Source organism: Formica exsecta, unplaced genomic scaffold (genome assembly GCF_003651465.1).
Source record: "Formica exsecta isolate Colony F162 unplaced genomic scaffold, ASM365146v1 scaffold791, whole genome shotgun sequence".
NCBI classification, from domain to species: domain Eukaryota; kingdom Metazoa; phylum Arthropoda; class Insecta; order Hymenoptera; family Formicidae; genus Formica; species Formica exsecta.
The window spans coordinates 43,050-53,090 of NW_021853560.1; the positions used below are offsets into that span (position 1 = coordinate 43,050).

Sequence of the window (10,041 nt, forward strand, 5' to 3'; positions counted from 1 at the left end):
TTATAAATATTATAAATAGTTTTATAAATAATTCCTTTTTGCCTAATTATTAATTTTTTAAGAAATTAGTAGTATTTTTTGATTTATTATTAACTTGACAAAAATTTATAATAGACCATCGGATAATTTTTTATTTTGGATTATTTGATAATAATAATTGAAAATATTGCCAAAAATAGCATTTTTGCCGATCACTGGCGACGATGGCAGCGTAATCCTCCTATAATCCCTCATCTGCCTCTCTAGTGAAGAATCCCCACCCCTTTTTTCAATGTCCCACTATTCCAATCCCCCATCCAACCTTTTCCACTCCAGGTTCTATTACAAAAAACGCAAACCCATTTCTTTGTAACGATGCACCTCCCATCGTTACCTAGCCGGCGGAAGTTCGCCACCTGGCAAACACTAACCAGGCCGAGGTGTTCCGCCCTTTTTAATTTTTTCAAAATAAACGGCCGAACGGCTACCATTGCGGCCTGCCGAACCGACGCTCGGCTCCACCGAATGGCTCTAAACGGGCCGAGCTCCTAACAGCATTTGGCACTGCCGAGCGCTTCCGAGTTTCCTCGAGCCGCATAATGACTCGTCGGCTCATCCCAAATTAGCGGTATGAAAAGGCCTTTCCAACTTTACCTTCAGATCTGCCCCATGATCTCGAATCGATAAAGCTCCAAGATCTTCCGCAGCTTCGATCCGACTCCGCACCTTAGGGAGAAAACCGGGATAGAGCATACTCTGTTTCCACCGAGTATTCTTTGCATTGTAGATATAATCCCATCTACAACAAACCACCGAAACGTAAGATAGAGCGTGCTTTGCCTCTGCTGAGAGTTCTCGTCCTTCGGTGGAAAAACCTCCGACCATTCGCGCACGACGGCAATTATCTCGAGGTGGAGTCCGCCGCCTTCGACGAGCGTTCTCGTCAACCGCAGTGCATATTCCTATATCTAACCGGCCGCCAAAGGTGAAGAGTTCTCCCCCGCATCACCGGTCACTCTTCTCCGGCAATCAAAGAAATGTGAAAGACCGAATTTCCGGGTGGCAGATCGGTCAATCATTCGCCGCGCTTAGACTCGCCATTTTGTCGACGAAAGTTACCTTGCGCCGGAGCTGCGTTACGGCCCTACCGCTCGGGTTAAACCTTCGAATGAAGCCCTCGCGCCGCGCTCGCTTTGCGATACTGCTTATCGCTCTGATTTGCGCTTTCGGAAAATACCGCCCTCCCGGCCGAGACATTGCGCATAAGACCCTGATCGATAGCAACACCTACCGTCTTGAAGTCATTTCAATCCACGCGACTAGGCGCAGCAAAATTGTACATGCATATACACACACACGCACGCGAGCGCATACATTAAGCATACATACCTACATGCACATGAGCGTATACACTCAGCACATATTTACATACACTGTACTTCATTTTAATGTAAATAAATATTAAGTTAACCATACTCCGCGTCTTGTGTCTCGTCTTCTCAAGACCTGATCCCGATTGGCTATCGAACGTACTCGAGAGCGGTCATCCGTTATAAAATATTACTGTTACTTGTTCCTACAACGTACAACTCTACAATATTACATTGCAACTTGCAAGATTGGAACATTGCTGCAATATAACTGAAATGTTCCGTGCTGTATAGGATGTGAGATGTACATATATGGTATATAAATATATCCCTATATATATTTATACATAGATTGTATACATATTTATATACATAGATATATTTTCTATATATACATAGATTGTATTAACCATGCACATATGTATGTACTTCGGATCTTTTATGTACATTATTCCGGTTTCATTTGTACATACATTTCACATTCTATGTACTTTACATAAAAAAAATATATACATGGAATATACAATATACATACATAAATGTATATACACTGTACAGGATGTAACTGAAGAAACATATGGAGCACACAATTAGATAGGACAACAATCCAAATTGAAAAATTTTGAATCATTTTTTGATCTGAGTTTTCTTTTCGTTGTTATACGATATCAAAGTTAGTTAATCAGCGGTTGTCTACAGCGGAAAGCAGGGAAGGTAGGGTGGGGATCGGAGAGTAAAGAGATGGCTTTCCGCTGTAAACAGACGCTGATTAGCTAACTTTAATATCGTATAACAATGAAAAGAAAGCTCAGATCAAAAAATAATTCAGGACTTGGATTGTTGTCCTATATCTGATGGTGTGCTTCATATATGTTTTTTCAGTTACACTGTATATATTATTATCAAGCAACGCGGTAGCGTCGCGACGCCAAGTATATAAAAAAATTCGGTAATTATTCAGGATCACGGCTCCACCTGCAATTGGGCTGCAAACTTTTTTACCGACTTTTAATGTTTAGAAAGAAATATAAATAACCATTTTTAGTTGGGGGAGCTTTAAAACTCCCCCAACTAAAACTTTTTGTTGCGACTCCAACAGTGATAATCAGTCGGGGGAGCCCATTCCTCATCACCCCCACCCCCCAAAAAACGAAAAACCCCAAAAATTACCGAAAATTAGATAATTTTGTACTATAAAGTTCACCCCACAACCCAAACCAAATTTTAGTTTTAAATCAGAAATAGGTTTGAGTTAGGTTATATCTTTCGGAAGTGGAGCCCCCCCGTAGGGGGGGACCCACTGTGTCCACGCATATACTTTACAAAGTAAAGCAAGGTCTACCCCACAATTGTTGTGTGGATGGGACCTCGCTTTGCTTTGGTAATTTTTGGGGTTTTTCGGTTTCTTTTGGGGGGTGGGGGTGATGGGGGACGTGCCCCCCGACTGATTATCACTGCTGGAGTCACAACGAAGAGTTTTACCGAGAGATCCGATCATATTTGTCAAAATTCAGAAAAGGCCTTATTCGAAATAATTACCCCGTTTTTTCCGCTTTTTGGTCTATAACTTCTTTTTTTGAGCTCCCCCCATTAAAAATTGTTATTTACATTATTCTCTAAGTATAAAAAGTTATCAAAAAAATTTGCAGCCCATTTGCAGGTGGAGCCGTGATTCTGAATAATTACCAAAAATTCTTTCCGGCGTGGCAACAATTTTGCCTATGTACAGGGGCCGCGGCGCTACCAAGCTTATCCGGAGTTTTCCGTCTAATAAACTTTCGATTAAAATTGCTCAGGAACTAAAGCCGTAATCAAAAATCTAACGGCATTTTTCTTATACAATGTGGATGCAAGCTTTCAATTGCGACCAGTTTGAATAAGATTGGTGCAGTCAATCCTGAGAAATGATAATCATATACCAGAATTGTGACATTTTAATTTTTCTCCATAAGTTTCAGACTTACGTACGTATGCTCGCACGCACATATGCAAAGCGATTTTGTACCTCAAGAGGCGTTCACATCGCTCGTATGTACGATTATTTGCTTGATATGCAAAACGCTTTAAAAGACAAAATCATATGTGAATGTGTGTGCATACGTGTAAGATAATAATGTTTATATTTTATAAGAGTACGCGCGGAGTATAATGTGACAAGAAGAAAAGTGATAAAATGATTAACGTTATGAAAATATCGCGGAATAGTGCAACACAAGGAAAAAAAGTGATAAAGTGAAAATTATTAACCCGTAGTACAGATCCGTAGTACCACACCAGTGCAAATTTGCACCACCTAAAATTTCTTGCTTCTGGATCTTTCTATCTGCGTTCTGTAACGGTCTCCCCCCAGTACGACAAATATGTCATTATCCTAGGGTACTAACTTCACAATGAACCGGCGCCATTTTTTTGAAACCGCTACAGCAGCAGTACCAAAATTTTGAGGAGGTGCTTATTTGCACTAGTGTGGCAGCAGTGTGTGCAAAGTCGGTGCTCGACAAAATAATTAGTTTTGCTTTTTCGTATAATAAACGAGTGGAATTACATTGAATGTAAGTATTTAAACATATTTTGTTGTTTTTAACATAAAAATTTACAATTTTGTATGATTTTTTACATTTTAAATAAATTTCGGAGCAATAATATTTTTTTATAAAATCTTGATTATTTTTATTTTTCTATAAAAATAAATAATTGTTTACATTCAACAGTATTTTAGTCATTTTTTGAAAAAAATTAATACTTTTGTCTATTATAAACAAACCATTTACTGATTTTTTCACCTTTCAAATATACCATACTTTCAAACACCCTTAAAAAATCCTTAATATTCTATAATGTTTATAAAATATCTTTTTTTCCAAAATACAACATTTTAACTTTAATTTAAAAAAAAGCATTTATTTCTGTCAAATATAAAAAAATGGCAATTTTTTGGAAAAAAAACCGATTTTTTAAAAATTAGATTTTGATTTTGACGTTTTTTCACTATTACAAAATTATTTTTTGCATTCGAGACCATTACCATTGGATTCCTGGGAATTTTTACCCCAAGAAACTCATACTATCAAACATTTTTAGATTATTTATGCGCGAGTTATGGAACTTTAAAAATGCAAAATCCCAAATCGCACTAGTGTGGTTAGTACGTATACTGAATAGAGGTGTGGTTACTACGGGTTAATAAATAACGGTATAATAAGAGTATAGCGGAAAAGTGAAACGCGAATTCATGTATATAATATTTATTTATATTTTATATATAAATGTAATTAATGCATAATTAATATTTTGAGGTTAACCTACAAATGGCTACGCAATTAGTTATGTTAATGTAGCAAAATAAATCTGGTAAAAGTTCTATTAAAAACATCATAAAAACAACAACATTGAATACATATTTTTATTAATTGGCTTCATAAGGAATAATGAAATGATAAAATTATATCGGAGCACTTTGATAGTATCCACAAACATTTTGCGGATCTGGAATTACTCGCAACTTTTGGTTTTGGAAATGTGTGAATGTTTATTTATACTTTATTAAGTGTAATTAATGTGTAATTAATATTTTTAGATCATTTACAAATGGCTAAGCAATGAGTTGCATGTTTACGTTAATATAACAAAACAAATCTTGTGGGAATTGTATCAAAAATATTATATACAATTGGAATGAAACCATCAGAGTTAGAGCCTGAAATAGAAAACATTAGTCAAAGAAGAGAAATATAGTAATAATTTTGTTTATAAATTGTGGCGGCCTACAGCAACCACAAAATTACGGCAGCGTGATATTTGCGAAATATTATCGTTTCTCGCAAGCGTTCGCCCGTCCGCGCGTAGTGCGGGATAGGACGCTAGTCGGCGCAAGGCGCTCGGGACAACAAGAATGTGGAAAGCAGTCCGGCGGGCATATAGCGCGGCCGCGCGTAGTTGCGGGCAGCACCGCTAGGCGGCGCAAGGCGCCCGGGCCAACCTGCAAGTAGAAAGCCGTCCGGCCGGAATATAGGTCAGACCCCCTGCAAAGAAAGACACGAAAAAAGTCATAGGCGCCAGTCGCCTACTTTCAAGCGCAAGTCGCTAAGACGTTGGTCAGCAATACGGCGCCAGTCGCCGCACCACCATCCACGACGCCACGGATAAGAGATACCGTTCCGCTACCCACGGTAGCCGAAATCGCCATCCGGCGAAGGACTCGTCCGACGCCACTCCACAAGGTGGTCAAGAAGAGGAAGGTGGAGGAGAGCACGCTTAATACAAGCTGCTCCCGACTATTAGGCGCCAGATCGCCAACCGCCTCCGGCGACCGGCCGCCATCAGCATTAGGCGCTCGATCGCCATCCGCCTCCGGCGCTCGTCCGCCATCAGTCGGCGCCAAGTCGCCAGCGTCACCTGGCGCTCGTCCATCATCAGTCAGCGCCAAGTCGCCAGCGTCACCCGGCGCCCGGCCGCCATCAGCGTTAAGCGCCCGATCGCCATCCGTATCCGGCGCTCGTACCACACCACCAGGCGCCCGGTCGCCGTCTTCCACTGGGACCTGCTCCCCGACGATTGCCGGTACCTGCTCCCCAATCACGGTCAGTGACGGATCACTGTCGCCCATTGGTGCGGATTCACCGGTAGTCTCCGGCCGCTGGCCACCATTCAGTGGCTCCTCCAAGGAGAACGTACGATCCGGCGCCCAGTCGACCAGCGACTCCCACGCAGAGAGGAAACAGCGGAGCAAGGACCGGTTTCAGGCTCTATTCGGCGCTAGCCCGCCAAAGCTGATTGCCGGGCATTCCGGCACGGAAACCAAGAAGGACCGGCCTATCTCCCTGCCGCGACTAGAGCGAATCTTGGCGTCCCCAGCGAAGACGTGGAAAATACCGCCGCTGATTTTGCCTATCAAAATCTCGCCTCTTAAGAAGTACTCAAGGCAGAGAACTTGTGGGACGCAGACCAGTCCGATCACGTTTCCTGGTCTCAAGAGGACGGCCGACGCGTCGACCCAGACGAAGAGACGCGGGGGCAGACATAAGCCCGTGTGCAATTTTATTTTTTTAAAGCGATGGGAAACGTGAATATGGAAATTGATGGTTTAGTCGGATGGAGCGGCCTTTTCCAATATAATGTTATCGAAGAGTATTAGAATATCTGTCATCGACAAATATAATTCAAGTTTGAATCAAAAGGAGGAGGAAGAGTCGCTTAATGATGCTGAATTGCAGATTTTATTAGAGGATCGTACAAAAGTTTATAATAATTTGGCGGCTGCGTTGATTAAAACAGAAGGCTACGATGCAGCTTTAGAAAATGTGAAACATGTTTCGAGGTGTCAACCACAAAATGTTAAAGCACTATTTAGGAAAGGTATTGAAAAAATCCTAATCTTTTTTTTATTTATTATATTACATTTAATCTTCTTTTTAATAAGTTGTATATATTCTTGATTTATATTTTACATATGGAAAATTTAAATATGTGTGTATATAATATTATACGTATCACAGAAACAATACAAGTACGTGTGTATATACATACATCTACGATGTGCGCATCGTAGGAACAATATTGAGACACAAAGAGGAATATGCAAAAGCTTATGCAATCTCTCTCTTCCTCCACTAAAATTCAAAAATTAAATCCAGAAATGAAGATATTTACTACAAAACTAATAATCTTAAAGGATAAAATTACTAAAAATGCAGAAAAAGAAAAGCACCTATATTGTAAAATGTTAGGTGTAGTTAAAGATACTAAAAATCCGTCAAAGGATATAAAAGTAGATGATAAAAGTAAGTAATTAAGTAAAGGATATAGGTGCTTTTCTTTTTCTGTGTCTTTAGCAATTTTATCCTTTAAGATCATTAATTTTGTAGTAAATATTTTCATTTCTGGATTTAATTTTTGAATCAGTGAGAAGAGAAAGAGAGAGAGAGAGAGATTGCATAAACTTTTGCATATTCCTCTTTGTGTTTCAATATTGTTCCTATGACACGCACAATATATATATATACACACACATCTGAATTTTCCATATGTAAAATATAAATCAAGAATATATGTAACGTATTTAAAAAGAAAGATTAAATATAATAAATAAAAAGATTAGGATTTTTGCAATACCTTTCCTAAATAGTGTCTTAACATTTTGTGGTTGATATCTCGAAACATGTTTTACATTTTCTAAAGCTGCATCTTAGGCTTCTGTTTTAATCAACGCAGCTGCCAAATTATTATAAACTTTTATACGATCCTCTAATAAAATCTGCAATTTATCACTAATCAAAAATTGAACTATTTTTTGTCGATGACAGATATTCTAATGCTCTCCGATAACATTATATTGCAAAAGACAGCTCTATCCAAATAAACCATCAATTTCCACGTTCACGTTTTTCATTGCTTTAAAAAAATGAGTTCAACCATTATGTCAAAAAAAGTTAAATAGACTAAATCTTGTTCTCAAAGTATTTAGTCCAAGAAAATAAATAACTTTTATTATATAATTTACAAACAAAATTATTAGCTTATGTCTCGTCTTTATCTAATGCTTAACATTTTTATTTCAGGTTCTAATTTAACTATATATGTAATATTTTTGATAGTTCCTGCAAGATTTGTCTTGTTATATTAACATAAACATGCAACTTCTTGCTTAGCCATTTGTAAATGACCTAAAATATTAATTACGCATTAATTACATTTATATATAAAATATAAATAAATATTTACATTTTCAGAACCAAAAGTTGCGAGTAATTCCAAATAAACAAGATGTTTGTGGGCACTATAGAAGTGCTTCGATATGATTTTGTTCATTTCATCATTCTTTATAAAGTCAATTAATAAAAATGTTCATCAATTAATAAAAAAGCTAAGAATGCAAGAAGAGGAATTCAGAAAAATTCTGAAAAAAAAGTATAGAAGTGGATCGGAAAAGCGGCCACAGTAACATAGAGGAAATCAACAATACGATCAGTAAACAACTTTTAGAAGCTGGAATGAAAGTTGCTAAACGGACCAAAACAAAAGAAGATAAGTTAAGCGAAGAAACAAAATAACTAATAAACAAAAGAAAGCTGATGTTAACAAAAGGAAAGAGAAATACGATGGAATATAGTGAACTAAACAAGATTATAAAAAAGAAACTCAAAGAAGACATAAAAGGCACAAAGAAGCCTTAACTGAAAAAATTATAGAAAAAAATAAAAGCCTAAAGTGCCTGAGACCAACACTTGATAATCACAGAATAATATCCATGAAGCACTCAAATGGAAGGGAAGAGAGAGACAAAAATAAAATAATCTCAATAATAGAAGATTTCTATAAGGATCTGTAAAACTCAAAGAAAAATCCAGACATACGGACAAAAGAAAATCTCCAGAAAAAAATAAAAAGCGTTGGGTCTGAAGAAATACCTGATATCGAAGAGTTTGAAATTGAAAAAGCTCTGAGAAACCTAAAGAACAATAAGGCGCCAGGCTCAGATGGAGTAATAGCAGAAATGTTGAAAAAGGGGAAAGATGTCATAATGCCAATATTAAAAAACCTATTTAATGAATGTTTGCACAAAAGAGAAATGCCGAAAGAATGGAGCAACATCCTAGTTGTATTGTTATACGAAAAGAGAGATAGGAATGACATAAAAAACTATCGACCTATTTCCTTACTGTCACAAATGTACAAGCTCTTTATGAAGGTCATTAGCAACAGACTAACACCCAAGATGGATAACTATTAACCGGTGGAACAGGCCGACTTCCGCAAAGGCTACAGTACATCCGACCATCTCTTAACCATAAAGATGCTGATAGAAAAAGCAAATGAATATCATCTCCCTCTATATTTTGTTTTTGTAGGCTATGAGAAAGCATTTGACAGCGTCGAACTATGGGCCGTAGAACAGGCAATGAACAACTACCGAATTGATTCGAGATATAGAAGCTTAATATATAATATCTACAAGGAAGTAACAATGACTATACAAATAGAAGAGAACACCAAGCCCGTCACAATTAAAAGAGGAGTTAGACAGGGAGATGTAATGTTTCCAAAATTGTTTACGTTGGCAATGGAAAATATCTTTAAAACATTAAATTGGTCGGATTACAGTATTAACATAAATGGCAAGAAGCTAAATCATCTGAGATTTGCCGATGATATCATCCTAATTGTTAACACATCTGAAGAAGTTCAGGCCCTGACCAGCCAACTAGCAACGGCATCAGGGACAATCGGTCTAAAAATGAATATGCAAAAAACTAAGATAATGACAGACACGGATGAAATAGGGAATGTGACTTTGGAAAAAGTAAGGGAATACATATATCTAGGACAGATCCTCAAATTAAATAAAGAAGATCAAACTGCGAAAATTGCAAGAACAACAAGGTTGGCATGGGCAGGATTTGAAAAATTATCATGGGCTATCAAGAATCATAAAATACCATTATACCTAAGGAGTAAGATTTTCAACCAATGTGTCTTACTAATACTGACATATGGTTGCCAAACCTCGACACTCACAAAAAGCAACATGGAAAAATTGTCGAAAACAGAAAGGGCCATGGAAGGAGTAATGCTGAGAGTGAAACTGGTAGACAGAAAAAAAACACCCGCATAAAAAAGCGAACAAAAGTGGAAGACGTAGCAACAAAAATGGCTAAATGAAGCTTTGCGGGTCACACTATCAGACAAAAAGATA

At 37.7% G+C, this 10,041-nt stretch overlaps 1 pseudogene; it reads left to right on the forward strand.

Moving 5' to 3' along the window:
* The first annotated feature begins 5,024 nt into the window (after positions 1-5,024).
* Positions 5,025-8,608, forward strand: LOC115244078 (annotated as a pseudogene).
* The last annotated feature ends 1,433 nt before the right edge of the window (positions 8,609-10,041 follow it).